Below are 19,025 nucleotides of genomic sequence, written 5' to 3'. Positions count from 1 at the left end.
ATTGCAGACAACATGCTTATGAAAATTAGTACAATGAAACAATAGGTACACTTTAGAGGAAATGTGAAAAATATTTAACCAAGGACAGAGTATTGTTTTAATTTAATATCACAGTATTCCAGTATTATTGCAAACATACTGACATTTCTCCTTCCTAAGAACAGTGAGGATCAACGGCAGAACATTCCCATTCACTGCACTTTACAGAAACCTACAAAAAAAGAACACTTGTATTTTAAAGAGTACAGACAAATGGCAAAGAAAAAAGTCTGACTTACAATTTTAAGACGTAGCGGACTCGCTATGCATGTGACATCATCGGAACCGATGATGATTGGGACCGGATGCCTGGGGTGGGGAAACATTTCTAGGTTACTTCTTTACCTGTTTATGTTAGAAGTAGAAAAAATAGTCAGCAATATCATAGAATCAGTTGATGTTGAGGCATCAACTATGAAGCTGTTTTCAGTGAGGTCTTAAGGGAGACAATCTACCATAAAATCTTTCCATCCATGATCTGAACACATTGATCCCTGCAGGGTGGTGAGGGGGGCCGGTGGGGCCCAGCTCCAGCTGTCATCAGACGAGAGGCGGGGTTCACCCTGGACAGGTCACCAGTCCATCGCAGGCACTGAAAGCTAACAATGAATAAAATGTATGAAAGAGAAATGATAAATTAACAAGGAGAATAAATTATGTCCAATTATTTTAAAATCAAATCATGTTTACTAATTGCAGTGATTTATAATTGCTGACATCAGAGACTCAGAACCTGGTTTTAGAGGAAGAATTGAGCTGAATCAGAAAAACTGAAGTATATTTTGAGGTTGTCAATAACATTCCTCTGTGGGATCCAAAAGTCAAGATTCTGAGAGTAGCGTTGTTGTCTTGTAATAGGAAGGGCGTAGGTTCGATTTCATCTTCCTCTTGCCACGTGTCAACGTGCTTTGGCACCACTGTTTGTATATGTTGGGCCTCCCAGCTGTGGTGTTTATCTGTATATGGCAGCCTGAGTCTGTTGAATGTGTAGGTCACTCATAGCACAAAGGCTTCAGCCTGGATGTATTATTGAGTTTTAAATATATAACATGTTTTCAGACTCTACACTGGTTTCCAAAATATAAACTCTCCAGCTTTTATTTAGCAGCTGAACCAAAATCTGCAAAATAAAAATCCAACTGTTTTGTCAGTTGATCCGAATTTCCGAACGCGGCTCCCCGCATCTCAGACCACGGCTCCGACCTTTATTTCAAATAAAAAAAACCCTACTGTATTGTTTTTACCTCTAAAATATATATTTCTCAAATATCAGGATCAACGGGGCATTTCCGACCGCACTTCCGAACGGGACTCCGACCGCAGAGTGTACTTGCTTTAAATTTACTTAAATGGATCCACGATTAGCTGTAACAATTGATATTTGAGAAATATATATTTTAGAGGTAAAAACAATACAGTAGTTGTTTTGTTTTTTTTTAAATAAATGTTAATAAAATATTGTCACATGGACATCCAGGTTGTTGAATTGTACTTAAAAGTATGTATGTGTATATATGTACACACACACACACGCCCACACACAGGTATGTGTGTGTGTGCTGTTGTTGCGCAACACCCCCCCCCTCCTTTCTGTCTCTACTGTCTCACTCTCTACTTCCTCTTCTGAGAGGGGAGATGTGCTACCAGCTCTCCTTCTAACGGGTTAATTGAGTTTCCTAAATCTGCCGGGATTTACCCTGTCCAGAACTGAAGTAAACTCTGTTTAAGCTGGTTTCGAGAAACGATTCGCCTGGTTTTCTGACGGCCTACATCCAGGTGTCCCACCCTTCTTCCCCCTGTGAATTAGCCAGACTGAGCAGCCTACAGCCAACTAGTTTCACAGAGCACACCTGTTAACGGTCGCTCGTTCTCTATTTTACAACTTGCATTTGTTATTGAACCAGGTAGGTTTTAGTGACTCGGGCGAGTCCCAAGGATGACGTTTTAAATTTGGGCTACCAGCAACCTAAAAACATTTTAAACTTTTTCCTCTCCAGAATCAAACATCATAGCTATTTTACAACCATCAAAGAACTTTAAGGTGACTCATTAACTGAATGTCCACAACATCTTTTAGATTTTCTTTATGCTAAATATTTTATTAATAAGGCATTTTTGCAAGGGTCAGTACAGCTTAATTCAGTAGCAGAAATAATCAAATAAGTAAAATCAATCATCTAGTCTGTCTTTCCCTACTGCTGATACTAAGAACTAAAAAAGAGAACCTTTGAGAGAGACGGACGGAGTTTGGTGTTTCGAACCCCAGACCTGGCTTGATGATGAAGAAGGTGCTGCAGCAGGAGGAAGATGTTGATCGGCGAAGGCAGGAATCTCTGTAGGTCTGATGAGCCTCCTCTCCGCATGGATGGTGAGGTCACACAGGACTTGGTGCTGGCAGGAAAAAAGGCACCAGTTCTTCTTCTTTGTCTTTGCCTTTGTCTTCATCTTTGTCTTTGGGGTCTGAACCCAGCCGATGAGAGAAGTGCGATTTGAAGCCACATGTTGCAGGGCTGACGGGTTGGTCTCCATGAGAAGGTCAGTCTTCGGCTCTGTGGCCCCGGCTCTTCTTCAGCTGCAGAGTTCTTTGTCCATCTCTTGGCTCGAAGCTGCCCGGAGGATCCAACGAAAGGTTCCTCTTTTGCACCCACCTTATATAGGGTTTATCCACCCTTTTGGTGCGTTTTCATTGGCTGTCTGCTTAGACAGATGACCTCACATCCATCACTGTCCTTCAGACATTATGTCCTGATGTCTGTGCTAATGTCTCAGAGTTGCTCAACCTCCTGTCCATTGCCTGCACAACCTTTTACCTAAATAAGGCGTTGATCATCTCTGCTCTCCTGTTAGTTCCCCTTTTTCCCTTAACCGTTCACCTTTCACCTACCATCTACCTACAACATATCAGTGATATTTAATTGCAGTTACACCTTTTACACCATTTCAAGTTCAATGTCAAAATCACATTTATATCACATTTATTTTCTTTTAGCTTCTCTGATCTAGCATTCATTTATAATTTTATAACCATAACTTATATCACATTTATTTTCTTCAGCTTCTCTGATTTATCATTCATTTATGATTTTATAACCATAACTTATTAATTATACTTATTATAATCCTAATGTGAGTTATTACAGATGTTTTTCTGAAAAGAAACCAAGAATAATCCATGATTCTAATTATTTGATACTAAAGTTACAGTTACTTGTTTTTCTTATAAGTGTTCCCACAAATGTTCGTGTAAATATTATTACAAGTAAACCAATATTAATATAAATATTTTACTTTGAATCTTATCAAATTACTCAAAATGTTTAGATTTTCTTCTTTAACTTTCATGCTTTAAAATAAGAAATAGTCTCAGCTATATTTATAAATCTGCAGGCTGGAAACTTTCTTCCTCTTTTTCCAGGAAACCTGCTTTTCCTGTTTAATGACTCTCTCTGTCTGACTATGATTTCTTATGATTAGATAGAAAAAAGTAGAATTAAAGCAAAGTTTGCATGAGACAAAACAACACACACAACCAGATTTATTTTATTGACACTTAAGTCTACTGCTGGGCCTAGATGTCACTTGAGTGATTCCTTTTAAAGATAACTTTATTTTTTATTACTGCTAAACTAAAATCTCCAGCATGGGGAAGTGGGATGAGCTCGGATTTTCTTGACACCCCCTCCACGAGGTCAGACCTTTCACATGCTGGGAGTCCATCACCCTCCTGCAGTTCGCCGTCCTCATCCCCTGGAAAGAGAAGATGTTCGTCTGGGATGTGAAGATGCAGATTCTTCATCCTCAGTTGTCACAGAGGGCTCAGTGTAGTCATCAAAACTCCACTTCTCTTGACACCCCCTCCTTGGAGTTTTGATTTCCCCCATGAGGTGATGAATGTCGAAGAAAACTTGGATCGCTCTGAGTCTTCTACAAGAACCTTCGCTGGATGAACTGTCGGTTCTTCAGGATGTGGGATGGTTCTTTAGGGAAGATGGGCTGAGACAGAAGGCCTCAAAAAAAAAAAAATTCTGGCTGTTCAGCAGAGCAAAGCAAAAAGCATAAGCATCATGACACTTTATCCGTAATCATGATCCTTTTCCATTTTAATCCATCAGGTTGTGACAGGAGTTCTTCTTTAGCATAGTCCAATTTCTTCACGGCCCTCCCAGTCCAAAGCCTTGAAGTTGTTCTTTGAACGGCAACCTTCCTGTAATAGTGGCCAGTCTACTGTAGGATGGCATGGTGCTTGATTCTCTGGCCACCTTCTCGTAATGTTCTGGTTCGCTGTAGCTAAGAACTGGCTTGAGCACTGCTTCCTCATGGACCCCTTTCTTCATCAGTAGTACTGTGTTGAAGTTCAGTACTTGCTTTACAAAATCTCGGGCGTTGAATCTCAGCTTGATCACCGTAGTTGCAGGCCGATCTTGAGCTTTAATCCAAACTCTCTGCCCTGTTTTCAGTGACACTTTGAGCTGCAACTTCCCTTTTTCTTCTCTGAGCAAAAAGGAGAAGTGTCTTCGCCTCCCTGCTTTCTGTGACGTGAACGGAGTTCCTCTGCAGGGGAAGACCTGCTCTTCTAGCAGTTGTCACTGTGTCCATCAGCACCAAGAGGTACTTCTCACCTCTCTTTCCTGTTGTCCCCATTGGCTCTGCTACATCCATGCAGACTGAACCCCATGGGACTGTGCTCTTGATGAACAAACCTTCCATCCGCTCCCCTGGGTGCCCTGGGTAGCTGTGCAGAAAGCTGATGCAGTTCTGTTGAGTTCTCCTCCTTTTCCAAACGATCTGGACGGCCGGCTTCCTCCGGTTTCTTCCCCAGATTTTCCTCCTCGAAGTGATCATCCATCACTCCGTCTCTCTGTCGGTTCGAGTTGTCTATCCCCCAAAGCCTCTCTTTAGCCTTCAAGCAGGGATGGGTCTAGACTATGTTGGCTACTAGCTTCACTGTCTGGATCCGGTCATTTATCCTCAGTAGAAGCTTTCCCTCACCTGTATGCCATACAGTTACTGCAAGGGTTGGGACTGACGGCCTTATCAGTCACCATTAACTCTATTCCCTAAGAGTTAACAAACCAAGTGAGCTATTCAGATCCTCACATCTGTTTTCACTGACTTGGCATAGGGCCCTCCTACTCCCGTTAGTCTGGGCCCCACGTTGGGCGCCACTTGTTGTTGCGCAACACCCCCCCCCCTCCTTTCTGTCTCTACTGTCTCACTCTCTACTTCCTCTTCTGAGAGGGGAGATGTGCTACCAGCTCTCCTTCTAACGGGTTAATTGAGTTTCCTAAATCTGCCGGGATTTACCCTGTCCAGAACTGAAGTAAACTCTGTTTAAGCTGGTTTCGAGAAACGATTCGCCTGGTTTTCTGACGGCCTACATCCAGGTGTCCCACCCTTCTTCCCCCTGTGAATTAGCCAGACTGAGCAGCCTACAGCCAACTAGTTTCACAGAGCACACCTGTTAACGGTCGCTCGTTCTCTATTTTACAACTTGCATTTGTTATTGAACCAGGTAGGTTTTAGTGACTCGGGCGAGTCCCAAGGATGACGTTTTAAATTTGGGCTACCAGCAACCTAAAAACATTTTAAACTTTTTCCTCTCCAGAATCAAACATCATAGCTATTTTACAACCATCAAAGAACTTTAAGGTGACTCATTAACTGAATGTCCACAACATCTTTTAGATTTTCTTTATGCTAAATATTTTATTAATAAGGCATTTTTGCAAGGGTCAGTACAGCTTAATTCAGTAGCAGAAATAATCAAATAAGTAAAATCAATCATCTAGTCTGTCTTTCCCTACTGCTGATACTAAGAACTAAAAAAGAGAACCTTTGAGAGAGACGGACGGAGTTTGGTGTTTCGAACCCCAGACCTGGCTTGATGATGAAGAAGGTGCTGCAGCAGGAGGAAGATGTTGATCGGCGAAGGCAGGAATCTCTGTAGGTCTGATGAGCCTCCTCTCCGCATGGATGGTGAGGTCACACAGGACTTGGTGCTGGCAGGAAAAAAGGCACCAGTTCTTCTTCTTTGTCTTTGCCTTTGTCTTCATCTTTGTCTTTGGGGTCTGAACCCAGCCGATGAGAGAAGTGCGATTTGAAGCCACATGTTGCAGGGCTGACGGGTTGGTCTCCATGAGAAGGTCAGTCTTCGGCTCTGTGGCCCCGGCTCTTCTTCAGCTGCAGAGTTCTTTGTCCATCTCTTGGCTCGAAGCTGCCCGGAGGATCCAACGAAAGGTTCCTCTTTTGCACCCACCTTATATAGGGTTTATCCACCCTTTTGGTGCGTTTTCATTGGCTGTCTGCTTAGACAGATGACCTCACATCCATCACGGTCCTTCAGACATTATGTCCTGATGTCTGTGCTAATGTCTCAGAGTTGCTCAACCTCCTGTCCATTGCCTGCACAACCTTTTACCTAAATAAGGCGTTGATCATCTCTGCTCTCCTGTTAGTTCCCCTTTTTCCCTTAACCGTTCACCTTTCACCTACCATCTACCTACAACATATCAGTGATGTTTAATTGCAGTTACACCTTTTACACCATTTCAAGTTCAATGTCAAAATCACATTTATATCACATTTATTTTCTTTTAGCTTCTCTGATCTAGCATTCATTTATAATTTTATAACCATAACTTATATCACATTTATTTTCTTCAGCTTCTCTGATTTATCATTCATTTATGATTTTATAACCATAACTTATTAATTATACTTATTATAATCCTAATGTGAGTTATTACAGATGTTTTTCTGAAAAGAAACCAAGAATAATCCATGATTCTAATTATTTGATACTAAAGTTACAGTTACTTGTTTTTCTTATAAGTGTTCCCACAAATGTTCGTGTAAATATTATTACAAGTAAACCAATATTAATATAAATATTTTACTTTGAATCTTATCAAATTACTCAAAATGTTTAGATTTTCTTCTTTAACTTTCATGCTTTAAAATAAGAAATAGTCTCAGCTATATTTATAAATCTGCAGGCTGGAAACTTTCTTCCTCTTTTTCCAGGAAACCTGCTTTTCCTGTTTAATGACTCTCTCTGTCTGACTATGATTTCTTATGATTAGATAGAAAAAAGTAGAATTAAAGCAAAGTTTGCATGAGACAAAACAACACACACAACCAGATTTATTTTATTGACACTTAAGTCTACTGCTGGGCCTAGATGTCACTTGAGTGATTCCTTTTAAAGATAACTTTATTTTTTTATTACTGCTAAACTAAAATCTCCAGCATGGGGAAGTGGGATGAGCTCGGATTTTCTTGACAGTGCGTGTGTGTGTGGCCCGGTTCTCCTTCAGAACCAAGCTGCTGGCTTCATGGAGCTGTGGTTCTGGTTTCCTCCTGATCAGAACCAACAAACTCTGACAGCAGATTTCTACAAACTCTCTTAAAGCTGCAGCTTCTCAGTGGGAGGAGAATGGTTCAGGCTTCCTGATTGGACACAGAGACAGCAATCAGCCAATCAGAGGAGCAGCAGCTTGCTGTGTTCCTGCGTTTGTGTTGGTGTGAAGATGAGTGTTGTTGCTGTGTCCATGTCTCCAGGAAGTCCAGCTGGACTCCAGCCGTCCAACATGTCTAGAGACAGTGGTCCTCATCCATCAAACTGTGGCAGCAGCAGATCTGATCTCAGATCTGTTTGCTCTCTCAGCTCAACAGGAAACAACTGATCGGGTTCATCCTGGTCACAGCTCTGAGATCAGTCTGACTGCAGCCTGGAAACCATCTACTGGATGTGCTGCGTCACTGACTGCTGCTGGAGAGAGGCTGGAAACACTCACTGATCTGCTCTCTCCTTCCTTCTTCTCTCTGCAGGTTCTGATCTCTGTGAAGTAGAGAATGGTCTCAGTGTCCTGCTGATCCTCAGAGGTTGAAGCTGCAGCAGTTTGAGTCTAAAGAGACTCTGACTGGATCATGATGATGACCTCTGACCTCCAAGGTTTTCCTCCCGTTTATTTTCTCGTGTCTGTCATTTATTGTTTGTCTCTTTGGATCAATAAAGATCCAATTCAAACTGGGCTCCATTTAGAGGCTTCGTGGAGTTTTGATCTGAACTGGATTCAACTGGAAAGTTGATCTTTTTTCTCTCTGATTCATTTTCATCCTGGAACCAGAAATGGTCTGAGAATGGAAACATGGGAATCATTTTCAGTTCAGCTTTGAAGCCATGAAAGACACTTCAAACCTCTTTTCTCTGCTGCTTCGTCCTTCTGCTGACATGAAAATGTTCCTCAAAGCTCCACAGATAAAAAGATGCTTCACTGGAAACTGCAGCGAAACTTCAGCTTCCATCAGAGAAACCAGTTTAACCAGTTTAGAACTGGATGTCCTACAGAAACTCTGATCTTAGAGCAGTTTTCAGAAACATGTGGAACCTGGAAAATAAAGATTTTATATATTTTATGTTCATTGTAAAAGCTAAATCTTGAAGTTTTACGTCATCATTGATTCTCAGCTTTAATTTCTCTCAGTTTGTTTTGGTTTTTACTTTTTTAACTCCATATTTCATGTTTTGAGTTTTCTAGAGAACTTCAGGGCTCTTTACTGTGATTTTACTGATTTATTCAAACCTCAGAGAATCACTGGGATAATGTGCTGATTGGTTCATGTTTGATTTTCATAATTCTTCTAATGTAATGTGGGTTGCTGGGTGTTTAACGACCAAATAAAGTTTTTAAAAAATCTTTGTGTATTTTTTATGCAGCTGATTGTGTACACATATAATAAATAAACTTGTCTTGTACATTCTGCGTCTTCTTCTCACACTTTTTGCCTGAGAGGAGAGTCTCTCCCTCAACCTAGGTACCCTTAGTTTAAACTTTAAGGTTTAAAGAGCTGTTGCTCTTTTTGCTTCAGCTATTAAATATTCCTTTTCTTTCCTTCTTTCTGTGCAACCATGAAAGCTGTGATCCCACCCGGCCCGGCTCAGTTGTTACCTGGTACCAGGAGGAGTTGGTTCTGATGCACCATACATCTGAAATAAAGTTGCTTGTCGCAGCCTTTCGTTCCAAAAAAGCAAAAAATAAAAACTCCAATAAAGGCTGTGGGTGGTAACAGGCGGTTTGGGATTTGTACGCACTTTGACTCGATTCATTTATTGCAAAAGTAGAAATAAAGGTCTTGTAACTTAGTTGAAATGAAAAATAATCTCAATTTAATGTTTGAAGGTGTAAACAAGTGTTCAAAAAAAAAAAATCATTCTACCAAACCTCCCGTCCACACCAGACATCCACCAAACAATCCACCCAGCACCCGGTGTGTTCTTAATTAATTACTTAAATTGGTGGGAGGGTCTAACAATTAACAACGTAAATTAAACAATTCCAAATATAAAAATTAATGACAAATTTTGATTCTAAATTAACTTAAATATATTCCAACTACCCAAAGAACAAAACAAAATTGGTAGAAATGATAAACTACAAAACCTTAGCATAAATGGCCACGACAGTTGCTCCTAAAGTCATCAGTTGGACCTGTCTGGTTCTTCATCTGGTCTCTGTCATGTTGTTTTGAACTCTCCGAACCCACATGCAAAGACTCTCTCAGGAGATCAGATTAAAGATTTATTTACAAAAGACAATTGGTGTGTAATGCAGGAGCGTCTGATCAGGAGCGGACCGGTGTGATCGAACAGCTGGTAGGTGGGCGTAACTCGTCAGGGAGCTCGGCGGATGGAACTGCAAATCCCGTACTTCGCATGGAGTGTCCAGACAACAGGGAGCCTAGGAATCACAGAAAGGTACAGGACAGGTAAGCGTGCGAAACAGACTGGATATCTTTCTAGAGATCTCAGGACCAGATGTACCACAAAGGCGACAACACTCTGGCGACGAAGTGCCGGGAACCCGCTCCTAATATGCTCCCGCTGATGATCCACAGGTGTGCCGAAACACACCTGTGGAGAGGGTGTGTGAATACGCGGGCGAGCTCTCGAACGCCACCTAGAAGGAAACCAGAGGAACTGCTGAAGCTGCAGATCCTGACAGTCTCTGGTTGTTCAAGCACGATGAAGAAGTTCCAATAGGTTCCAAATCTCATTATTTCTCAAGCAAATGATGCTGAGGGGTGCTGGTCAGGTCCTGAAACTGTTAAACGGACCTGGGTGGAGCACAGAATGGAAAATTGGTGAAGTACAAAAAGAAGTGCTCATTTGACCAAACTTGATTCGTATTCTCCCTCCAACCCTCTGCAGGTCCCCGCCATGTTTGGTGGTCCTAGCCCATTCCTTTCATGTAGCTGCCATAGACTCCCGTTCATTTTTCGACCTAGTCAAAGTCTGGCTAGGAACGTCTTATCGCGCTGGGACTTAACCCTAACTTCAGTGGCCTCTTACCTCAACCAGGTTTCACTACATTTTGATTTGCTTTTTTAGCTCAATCTTTTAAATAAATCAGCTGAGCTTTAAAACCTCGTCTGAGTTTCTGTTGAATGAAGGAGTTTTGCCTCAATGCTGCTCGGCTCACCAGGAATTGGCCTTAAAAGTAAATATGTTTAAACAGATTTTCTCTCCTTTTACTTTTTAAGGAGTAAAAAGGAACAGATGAACTCATGTTCATTCATGTTTATTGGAATAAACATGAGTTCATTCCAATAAACTCATGTTATTGGAATGAACTCAGCTCAGCTTTAAAAAGTCATCTCAGTGATAACTGTTGGATGATGGAGTTTTATCTTAATGCTTCTCTGAAGGGGCTTGAATTTGGTTTTAAAAGTCTGATATTTTAACCAAGTTTTATTTTGTTTTATTTGTCTTCAAACTCTGTTTTGAAGACAGAAATCACAGCTCAGCTTCTGATTTCATTGTTGAGCTCCTGCTAGGTGCCAGAAATGTGTATTATCACGGTTCTGAACATCAGAAATGGACTTTAAAAAACCCAGAATGCATTGCATGGTGGGGCTTCATATTTTAGCTTCTAGTTCAGCTGTTTTTGCTGCAACCCCTAACAAACCATATACTGTTTTCATCAAAATGAACTCCTCTATCAAACTAGATGACTTAGAATGAATTTGGAAACTTGTAGAAAATCAGCACCATGAGTCAGAATAGGGTGTTTATTGTTGAACTGTTGCCTGCTGCGAGCTTGAAAAAGAAAAACCACCTGCTGGCTGCTTTGGGTAAGTACCCTTACCTATTAATGTGGTCATGGAGTTACAACGGAGCATTCTAGAGGTCTTGCGGTGTATGATGGCACTAGAATGGCTCTTTGGTTTCGTTTCAGGGATGATGGTTTGAACCCCAGCAAGTGTCTAGAGATCTGGAAAGCAGCAGCTGGTCCAGGTTCTTCTTCCTTGGGACAATGGCTGGGTGATGATGACTTGGTATGACTGCTAATGCTCATCCTCCTGGTTAGCGTTATGACACGGGGAGCCATACCAATCTGGTGCGCAGTTCATTTTGGCTAGCTTGATAAAGGTGAGTCGGTGCCCCACCAAGCAGACTCCCAGTACTCTACACAAACCAGACCAGCAGAGAATCAATCAATGCAGAGCATGCTGCATGTTAACCTTGCAGTGTTAACGGATAGCACGTGGGAAAGGTGACTCGGGAGTCTTGAATGCAGTCCAATCTTCTATAGCCTCACAAGCCCATGTGAGGCCCAAGACCATTTTGGCAGCTTCCATGCAGAAAAGCATGATGCTCTTCTTTGTGTGTCACACATTGGTCTTTGCAGTACAACAGCCAGCTATTGGCTATAGCAAGATCCTTAATTAGTACCCTCAATTTCCATTTTTTGCCACTTGTGTGGTAGCAACTCATAAGGTCAATTACACCCATCTTGGAGTTGTATATATGGACAATACTGGGTTGTGAGATGGTCACTTATTTCAGTTTGACGTCTTTGTGAGGTGTCTTCTTGCAGGGTTAGGTAATTATGCAAGTAGTGGCATGCTAACCCTGTGCCACTACCTTTTTTTTTTTTTTTTTTTTTTACCAGAATACTGTTTGGATCAGATGCTTCCATGGGAACTTTGGCTTCTGCAATCACCCATTTTGGCTGTCCCCTGTAATGTTTTCTAGTCTACAACTAACATGTGGCAGTAAAATGACCTCATGTGGATGCCGGGTGATAGGAGGTTACGTTCCACATATATTTGTACATGGCCCCTTAAGTTACAGTTCTAAAATGTGAGCTCATGGTGGTGAGAAAATTGGAGTATAGGTTCATACAACTTTTCTTAAAGTGAATATCTTGTAGTTTTAACAAGTGTGCACATTTAAACCCTTCAATGCTGAAAAATATAAATGTACTTTACTATTTTTTAAGGTTTAAACTTTAAGGTTTAAACTTTAAGGTTTAAACTTTAAGGTTTAAACTTTAAGGTTTAAACTTTAAGGTTTAAACTTTAAGGTTTAAACTTTAAGGTTTAAACTTTAAGGTTTAAACTTTAAGGTTTAAACTTTAAGGTTTAAACTTTAAGGTTTAAACTTAAGGTTTAAACTTTAAGGTTTAAACTTTAAGGTTTAAACTTTAAGGTTTAAACTTTAATGGTTTAAACTTAAGGTTTAAACTTTAAGGTTTAAACTTTAAGGTTTAAACTTTAAGGTTTAAACTTTAAGGTTTAACCTTTAAGGTTAAACTTTAAGGTTTAAACTTTAATGGTTTAAACTTTTAAGGTTTTAAACTTTAAGGTTTAAACTTTAAGGTTTAAACTTTAAGGTTTAACTTTAAGGTTTAAACTTTAAGGTTTAACTTTAAGGTTTAAACTTTAAGGTTTAAACTTTAAGGTTTAAACTTTAAGGTTTAAACTTTAAGGTTTAAACTTTAAGGTTTAAACTTTAAGGTTTAAACTTTAAGGTTTTAAACTTTAAGGTTTAACTTTAAGGTTTAAACTTTAAGGTTTAAAAACTTTAAGGTTTAACTTAAGGTAAACTTAAGTTTAAACTTTAAGTTTAAACCTTTAAGTTTAAACTTAAGTTTAAACTTAAGTTTAAACTTAAGGTTTAAACTTAAGTTTAAACTTAAGTTTAAACTTAAGTTTAAACTTAAGTTTAAACTTTAAGTTTAAACTTAAGTTTAAACTTAAGTTTAAACTTTAAGTTTAAACTTAAGTTTAAACTTAAGTTTAAACCTTAAGTTTAAACTTAAGGTTTAAACTTTAAGTTTAAACTTAAAGTTTAAACTTAAGTTTAAACTTAAGTTTAAACTTAAGTTTAAACTTAAGGTTTAAACTTAAGTTTAAACTTAAAGTTTAAACTTAAGTTTAAACTTAAGTTTAAACTTAAAGTTTAAACTTAAGTTTAAACTTAAAGTTTAAACTTAAGTTTAAACTTAAGTTTAAACTTAAGTTTAAACTTAAGTTTAAACTTAAGTTTAAACTTAAGTTTAAACTTAAGTTTAAACTTAAGTTTAAACTTTAAGTTTAAACCTTAAGTTTAAACTTAAAGTTTAAACTTAAGTTTAAACTTAAGTTTAAACTTAAGTTTAAACTTTAAGTTTAAACTTAAGTTTAAACTTAAGTTTAAACCTTAAGTTTAAACCTTAAAGTTTAAACCTTAAGTTTAAACTTAAGTTTAAACCTTAAAGTTTAAACTTAAAGTTTAAACCTTAAAGTTTAAACCTTAAAGTTTAAACCTTAAGTTTAAACTTAAAGTTTAAACTTAAAGTTTAAACCTTAAAGTTTAAACCTTAAAGTTTAAACCTTAAAGTTTAAACTTAAAGTTTAAACCTTAAAGTTTAAACCTTAAGTTTAAACTTAAAGTTTAAACCTTAAAGTTTAAACTTAAAGTTTAAACTTAAGTTTAAACCTTAAAGTTTAAACCTTAAGTTTAAACCTTAAAGTTTAAACTTAAAGTTTAAACCTTAAGTTTAAACCTTAAAGTTTAAACCTTAAGTTTAAACCTTAAGTTTAAACCTTAAAGTTTAAACCTTAAGTTTAAACTTAAAGTTTAAACCTTAAAGTTTAAACCTTAAAGTTTAAACCTTAAAGTTTAAACCTTAAAGTTTAAACCTTAAAGTTTAAACCTTAAGTTTAAACCTTAAAGTTTAAACCTTAAGTTTAAACCTTAAAGTTTAAACCTTAAAGTTTAAACCTTAAAGTTTAAACCTTAAAGTTTAAACCTTAAAGTTTAAACCTTAAGTTTAAACCTTAAAGTTTAAACCTTAAGTTTAAACCTTAAAGTTTAAACCTTAAAGTTTAAACCTTAAAGTTTAAACCTTAAAGTTTAAACCTTAAAGTTTAAACCTTAAAGTTTAAACCTTAAAGTTTAAACTTAAAGTTTAAACCTTAAAGTTTAAACCTTAAAGTTTAAACCTTAAAGTTTAAACCTTAAAGTTAGGTTTTGCACAGCAGTACTATTCCTTAAAAAATAGTAAAGTACATTTATATTTTTCAGCATTGAAGGGTTTAAATGTGCACACTTGTTAAAACTACAAGATATTCACTTTAAGAAAAGTTGTATGAACCTATACTCCAATTTTCTCACCACCATGAGCTCACATTTTAGAACTGTAACTTAAGGGGCCATGTACAAATATATGTGGAACGTAACCTCCTATCACCCGGCATCCACATGAGGTCATTTTACTGCCACATGTTAGTTGTAGACTAGAAAACATTACAGGGGACAGCCAAAATGGGTGATTGCAGAAGCCAAAGTTCCCATGGAAGCATCTGATCCAAACAGTATTCTGGTAAAAAAAAAAAAAAAAAAAAAGGTAGTGGCACAGGGTTAGCATGCCACTACTTGCATAATTACCTAACCCTGCAAGAAGACACCTCACAAAGACGTCAAACTGAAATAAGTGACCATCTCACAACCCAGTATTGTCCATATATACAACTCCAAGATGGGTGTAATTGACCTTATGAGTTGCTACCACACAAGTGGCAAAAAATGGAAATTGAGGGTACTAATTAAGGATCTTGCTATAGCCAATAGCTGGCTGTTGTACTGCAAAGACCAATGTGTGACACACAAAGAAGAGCATCATGCTTTTCTGCATGGAAGCTGCCAAAATGGTCTTGGGCCTCACATGGGCTTGTGAGGCTATAGAAGATTGGACTGCATTCAAGACTCCCGAGTCACCTTTCCCACGTGCTATCCGTTAACACTGCAAGGTTAACATGCAGCATGCTCTGCATTGATTGATTCTCTGCTGGTCTGGTTTGTGTAGAGTACTGGGAGTCTGCTTGGTGGGGCACCGACTCACCTTTATCAAGCTAGCCAAAATGAACTGCGCACCAGATTGGTATGGCTCCCCGTGTCATAACGCTAACCAGGAGGATGAGCATTAGCAGTCATACCAAGTCATCATCACCCAGCCATTGTCCCAAGGAAGAAGAACCTGGACCAGCTGCTGCTTTCCAGATCTCTAGACACTTGCTGGGGTTCAAACCATCATCCCTGAAACGAAACCAAAGAGCCATTCTAGTGCCATCATACACCGCAAGACCTCTAGAATGCTCCGTTGTAACTCCATGACCACATTAATAGGTAAGGGTACTTACCCAAAGCAGCCAGCAGGTGGTTTTTCTTTTTCAAGCTCGCAGCAGGCAACAGTTCAACAATAAACACCCTATTCTGACTCATGGTGCTGATTTTCTACAAGTTTCCAAATTCATTCTAAGTCATCTAGTTTGATAGAGGAGTTCATTTTGATGAAAACAGTATATGGTTTGTTAGGGGTTGCAGCAAAAACAGCTGAACTAGAAGCTAAAATATGAAGCCCCACCATGCAATGCATTCTGGGTTTTTTAAAGTCCATTTCTGATGTTCAGAACCGTGATAATACACATTTCTGGCACCTAGCAGGAGCTCAACAATGAAATCAGAAGCTGAGCTGTGATTTCTGTCTTCAAAACAGAGTTTGAAGACAAATAAAACAAAATAAAACTTGGTTAAAATATCAGACTTTTAAAACCAAATTCAAGCCCCTTCAGAGAAGCATTAAGATAAAACTCCATCATCCAACAGTTATCACTGAGATGACTTTTTAAAGCTGAGCTGAGTTCATTCCAATAACATGAGTTTATTGGAATGAACTCATGTTTATTCCAATAAACATGAATGAACATGAGTTCATCTGTTCCTTTTTACTCCTTAAAAAGTAAAAGGAGAGAAAATCTGTTTAAACATATTTACTTTTAAGGCCAATTCCTGGTGAGCCGAGCAGCATTGAGGCAAAACTCCTTCATTCAACAGAAACTCAGACGAGGTTTTAAAGCTCAGCTGATTTATTTAAAAGATTGAGCTAAAAAAGCAAATCAAAATGTAGTGAAACCTGGTTGAGGTAAGAGGCCACTGAAGTTAGGGTTAAGTCCCAGCGCGATAAGACGTTCCTAGCCAGACTTTGACTAGGTCGAAAAATGAACGGGAGTCTATGGCAGCTACATGAAAGGAATGGGCTAGGACCACCAAACATGGCGGGGACCTGCAGAGGGTTGGAGGGAGAATACGAATCAAGTTTGGTCAAATGAGCACTTCTTTTTGTACTTCACCAATTTTCCATTCTGTGCTCCACCCAGGTCCGTTTAACAGTTTCAGGACCTGACCAGCACCCCTCAGCATCATTTGCTTGAGAAATAATGAGATTTGGAACCTATTGGAACTTCTTCATCGTGCTTGAACAACCAGAGACTGTCAGGATCTGCAGCTTCAGCAGTTCCTCTGGTTTCCTTCTAGGTGGCGTTCGAGAGCTCGCCCGCGTATTCACACACCCTCTCCACAGGTGTGTTTCGGCACACCTGTGGATCATCAGCGGGAGCATATTAGGAGCGGGTTCCCGGCACTTCGTCGCCAGAGTGTTGTCGCCTTTGTGGTACATCTGGTCCTGAGATCTCTAGAAAGATATCCAGTCTGTTTCGCACGCTTACCTGTCCTGTACCTTTCTGTGATTCCTAGGCTCCCTGTTGTCTGGACACTCCATGCGAAGTACGGGATTTGCAGTTCCATCCGCCGAGCTCCCTGACGAGTTACGCCCACCTACCAGCTGTTCGATCACACCGGTCCGCTCCTGATCAGACGCTCCTGCATTACACACCAATTGTCTTTTGTAAATAAATCTTTAATCTGATCTCCTGAGAGAGTCTTTGCATGTGGGTTCGGAGAGTTCAAAACAACATGACAGAGACCAGATGAAGAACCAGACAGGTCCAACTGATGACTTTAGGAGCAACTGTCGTGGCCATTTATGCTAAGGTTTTGTAGTTTATCATTTCTACCAATTTTGTTTTGTTCTTTGGGTAGTTGGAATATATTTAAGTTAATTTAGAATCAAAATTTGTCATTAATTTTTATATTTGGAATTGTTTAATTTACGTTGTTAATTGTTAGACCCTCCCACCAATTTAAGTAATTAATTAAGAACACACCGGGTGCTGGGTGGATTGTTTGGTGGATGTCTGGTGTGGACGGGAGGTTTGGTAGAATGATTTTTTTTTTTTGAACACTTGTTTACACCTTCAAACATTAAATTGAGATTATTTTTCATTTCAACTAAGTTACAAGACCTTTATTTCTACTTTTGCAATAAATGAATCGAGTCAAAGTGCGTACAAATCCCAAACCGCCTGTTACCACCCACAGCCTTTATTGGAGTTTTTATTTTTTGCTTTTTTGGAACGAAAGGCTGCGACAAGCAACTTTATTTCAGATGTATGGTGCATCAGAACCAACTCCTCCTGGTACCAGGTAACAACTGAGCCGGGCCGGGTGGGATCACAGCTTTCATGGTTGCACAGAAAGAAGGAAAGAAAAGGAATATTTAATAGCTGAAGCAAAAAGAGCAACAGCTCTTTAAACCTTAAAGTTTAAACTAAGGGTACCTAGGTTGAGGGAGAGACTCTCCTCTCAGGCAAAAAGTGTGAGAAGAAGACGCAGAATGTACAAGACAAGTTTATTTATTATATGTGTACACAATCAGCTGCATAAAAAATACACAAAGATTTTTTAAAAACTTTATTTGGTCGTTAAACACCCAGCAACCCACATTACATTAGAAGAATTATGAAAATCAAACATGAACCAATCAGCACATTATCCCAGTGATTCTCTGAGGTTTGAATAAATCAGTAAAATCACAGTAAAGAGCCCTGAAGTTCTCTAGAAAACTCAAAACATGAAATATGGAGTTAAAAAAGTAAAAACCAAAACAAACTGAGAGAAATTAAAGCTGAGAATCAATGATGACGTAAAACTTCAAGATTTAGCTTTTACAATGAACATAAAATATATAAAATCTTTATTTTCCAGGTTCCACATGTTTCTGAAAACTGCTCTAAGATCAGAGTTTCTGTAGGACATCCAGTTCTAAACTGGTTAAACTGGTTTCTCTGATGGAAGCTGAAGTTTCGCTGCAGTTTCCAGTGAAGCATCTTTTTATCTGTGGAGCTTTGAGGAACATTTTCATGTCAGCAGAAGGACGAAGCAGCAGAGAAAAGAGGTTTGAAGTGTCTTTCATGGCTTCAAAGCTGAACTGAAAATGATTCCCATGTTTCCATTCTCAGACCATTTCTGGTTCCAGGATGAAAATGAATCAGAGAGAAAAAAGATCAACTTTCCAGTTGAATCCAGTTCAGATCAAAACTCCACGAAGCCTCTAAATGGAGCCCAGTTTGAATTGGATCTTTATTGATCCAAAGAGACAAACAATAAATGACAGACACGAGAAAATAAACGGGAGGAAAACCTTGGAGGTCAGAGGTCATCATCATGATCCAGTCAGAGTCTCTTTAGACTCAAACTGCTGCAGCTTCAACCTCTGAGGATCAGCAGGACACTGAGACCATTCTCTACTTCACAGAGATCAGAACCTGCAGAGAGAAGAAGGAAGGAGAGAGCAGATCAGTGAGTGTTTCCAGCCTCTCTCCAGCAGCAGTCAGTGACGCAGCACATCCAGTAGATGGTTTCCAGGCTGCAGTCAGACTGATCTCAGAGCTGTGACCAGGATGAACCCGATCAGTTGTTTCCTGTTGAGCTGAGAGAGCAAACAGATCTGAGATCAGATCTGCTGCTGCCACCAGTTTGA

General features: G+C 39.1%; 2 long non-coding RNA genes across 2 annotated transcripts; one reads left to right on the top strand and one right to left on the bottom strand.

The window, feature by feature from the left end:
• Window positions 1–9,599: 9,599 nt before the first annotated feature.
• Window positions 9,600–10,184, bottom strand: LOC116709765 (uncharacterized). The gene is made up of 2 exons (XR_004336954.1): window positions 9,863–10,184; window positions 9,600–9,779 (listed from the first exon to the last, which is right to left on the bottom strand). It is a non-coding gene; the product is annotated as an uncharacterized LOC116709765 (long non-coding RNA).
• A 6,311-nt stretch (window positions 10,185–16,495) lies between these two features.
• On the top strand, window positions 16,496–17,080 carry LOC116709764 (uncharacterized). The gene is made up of 2 exons (XR_004336953.1): window positions 16,496–16,817; window positions 16,901–17,080. It is a non-coding gene; the product is annotated as an uncharacterized LOC116709764 (long non-coding RNA).
• Window positions 17,081–19,025: the final 1,945 nt, after the last annotated feature.

Source organism: Xiphophorus hellerii, chromosome 20, assembly GCF_003331165.1.
Source record: "Xiphophorus hellerii strain 12219 chromosome 20, Xiphophorus_hellerii-4.1, whole genome shotgun sequence".
NCBI classification, from domain to species: Eukaryota; Metazoa; Chordata; class Actinopteri; order Cyprinodontiformes; family Poeciliidae; genus Xiphophorus; species Xiphophorus hellerii.
Note: the sequence above shows the minus strand (reverse complement) of the source record. Positions and strands in the feature narration are given on the sequence as shown.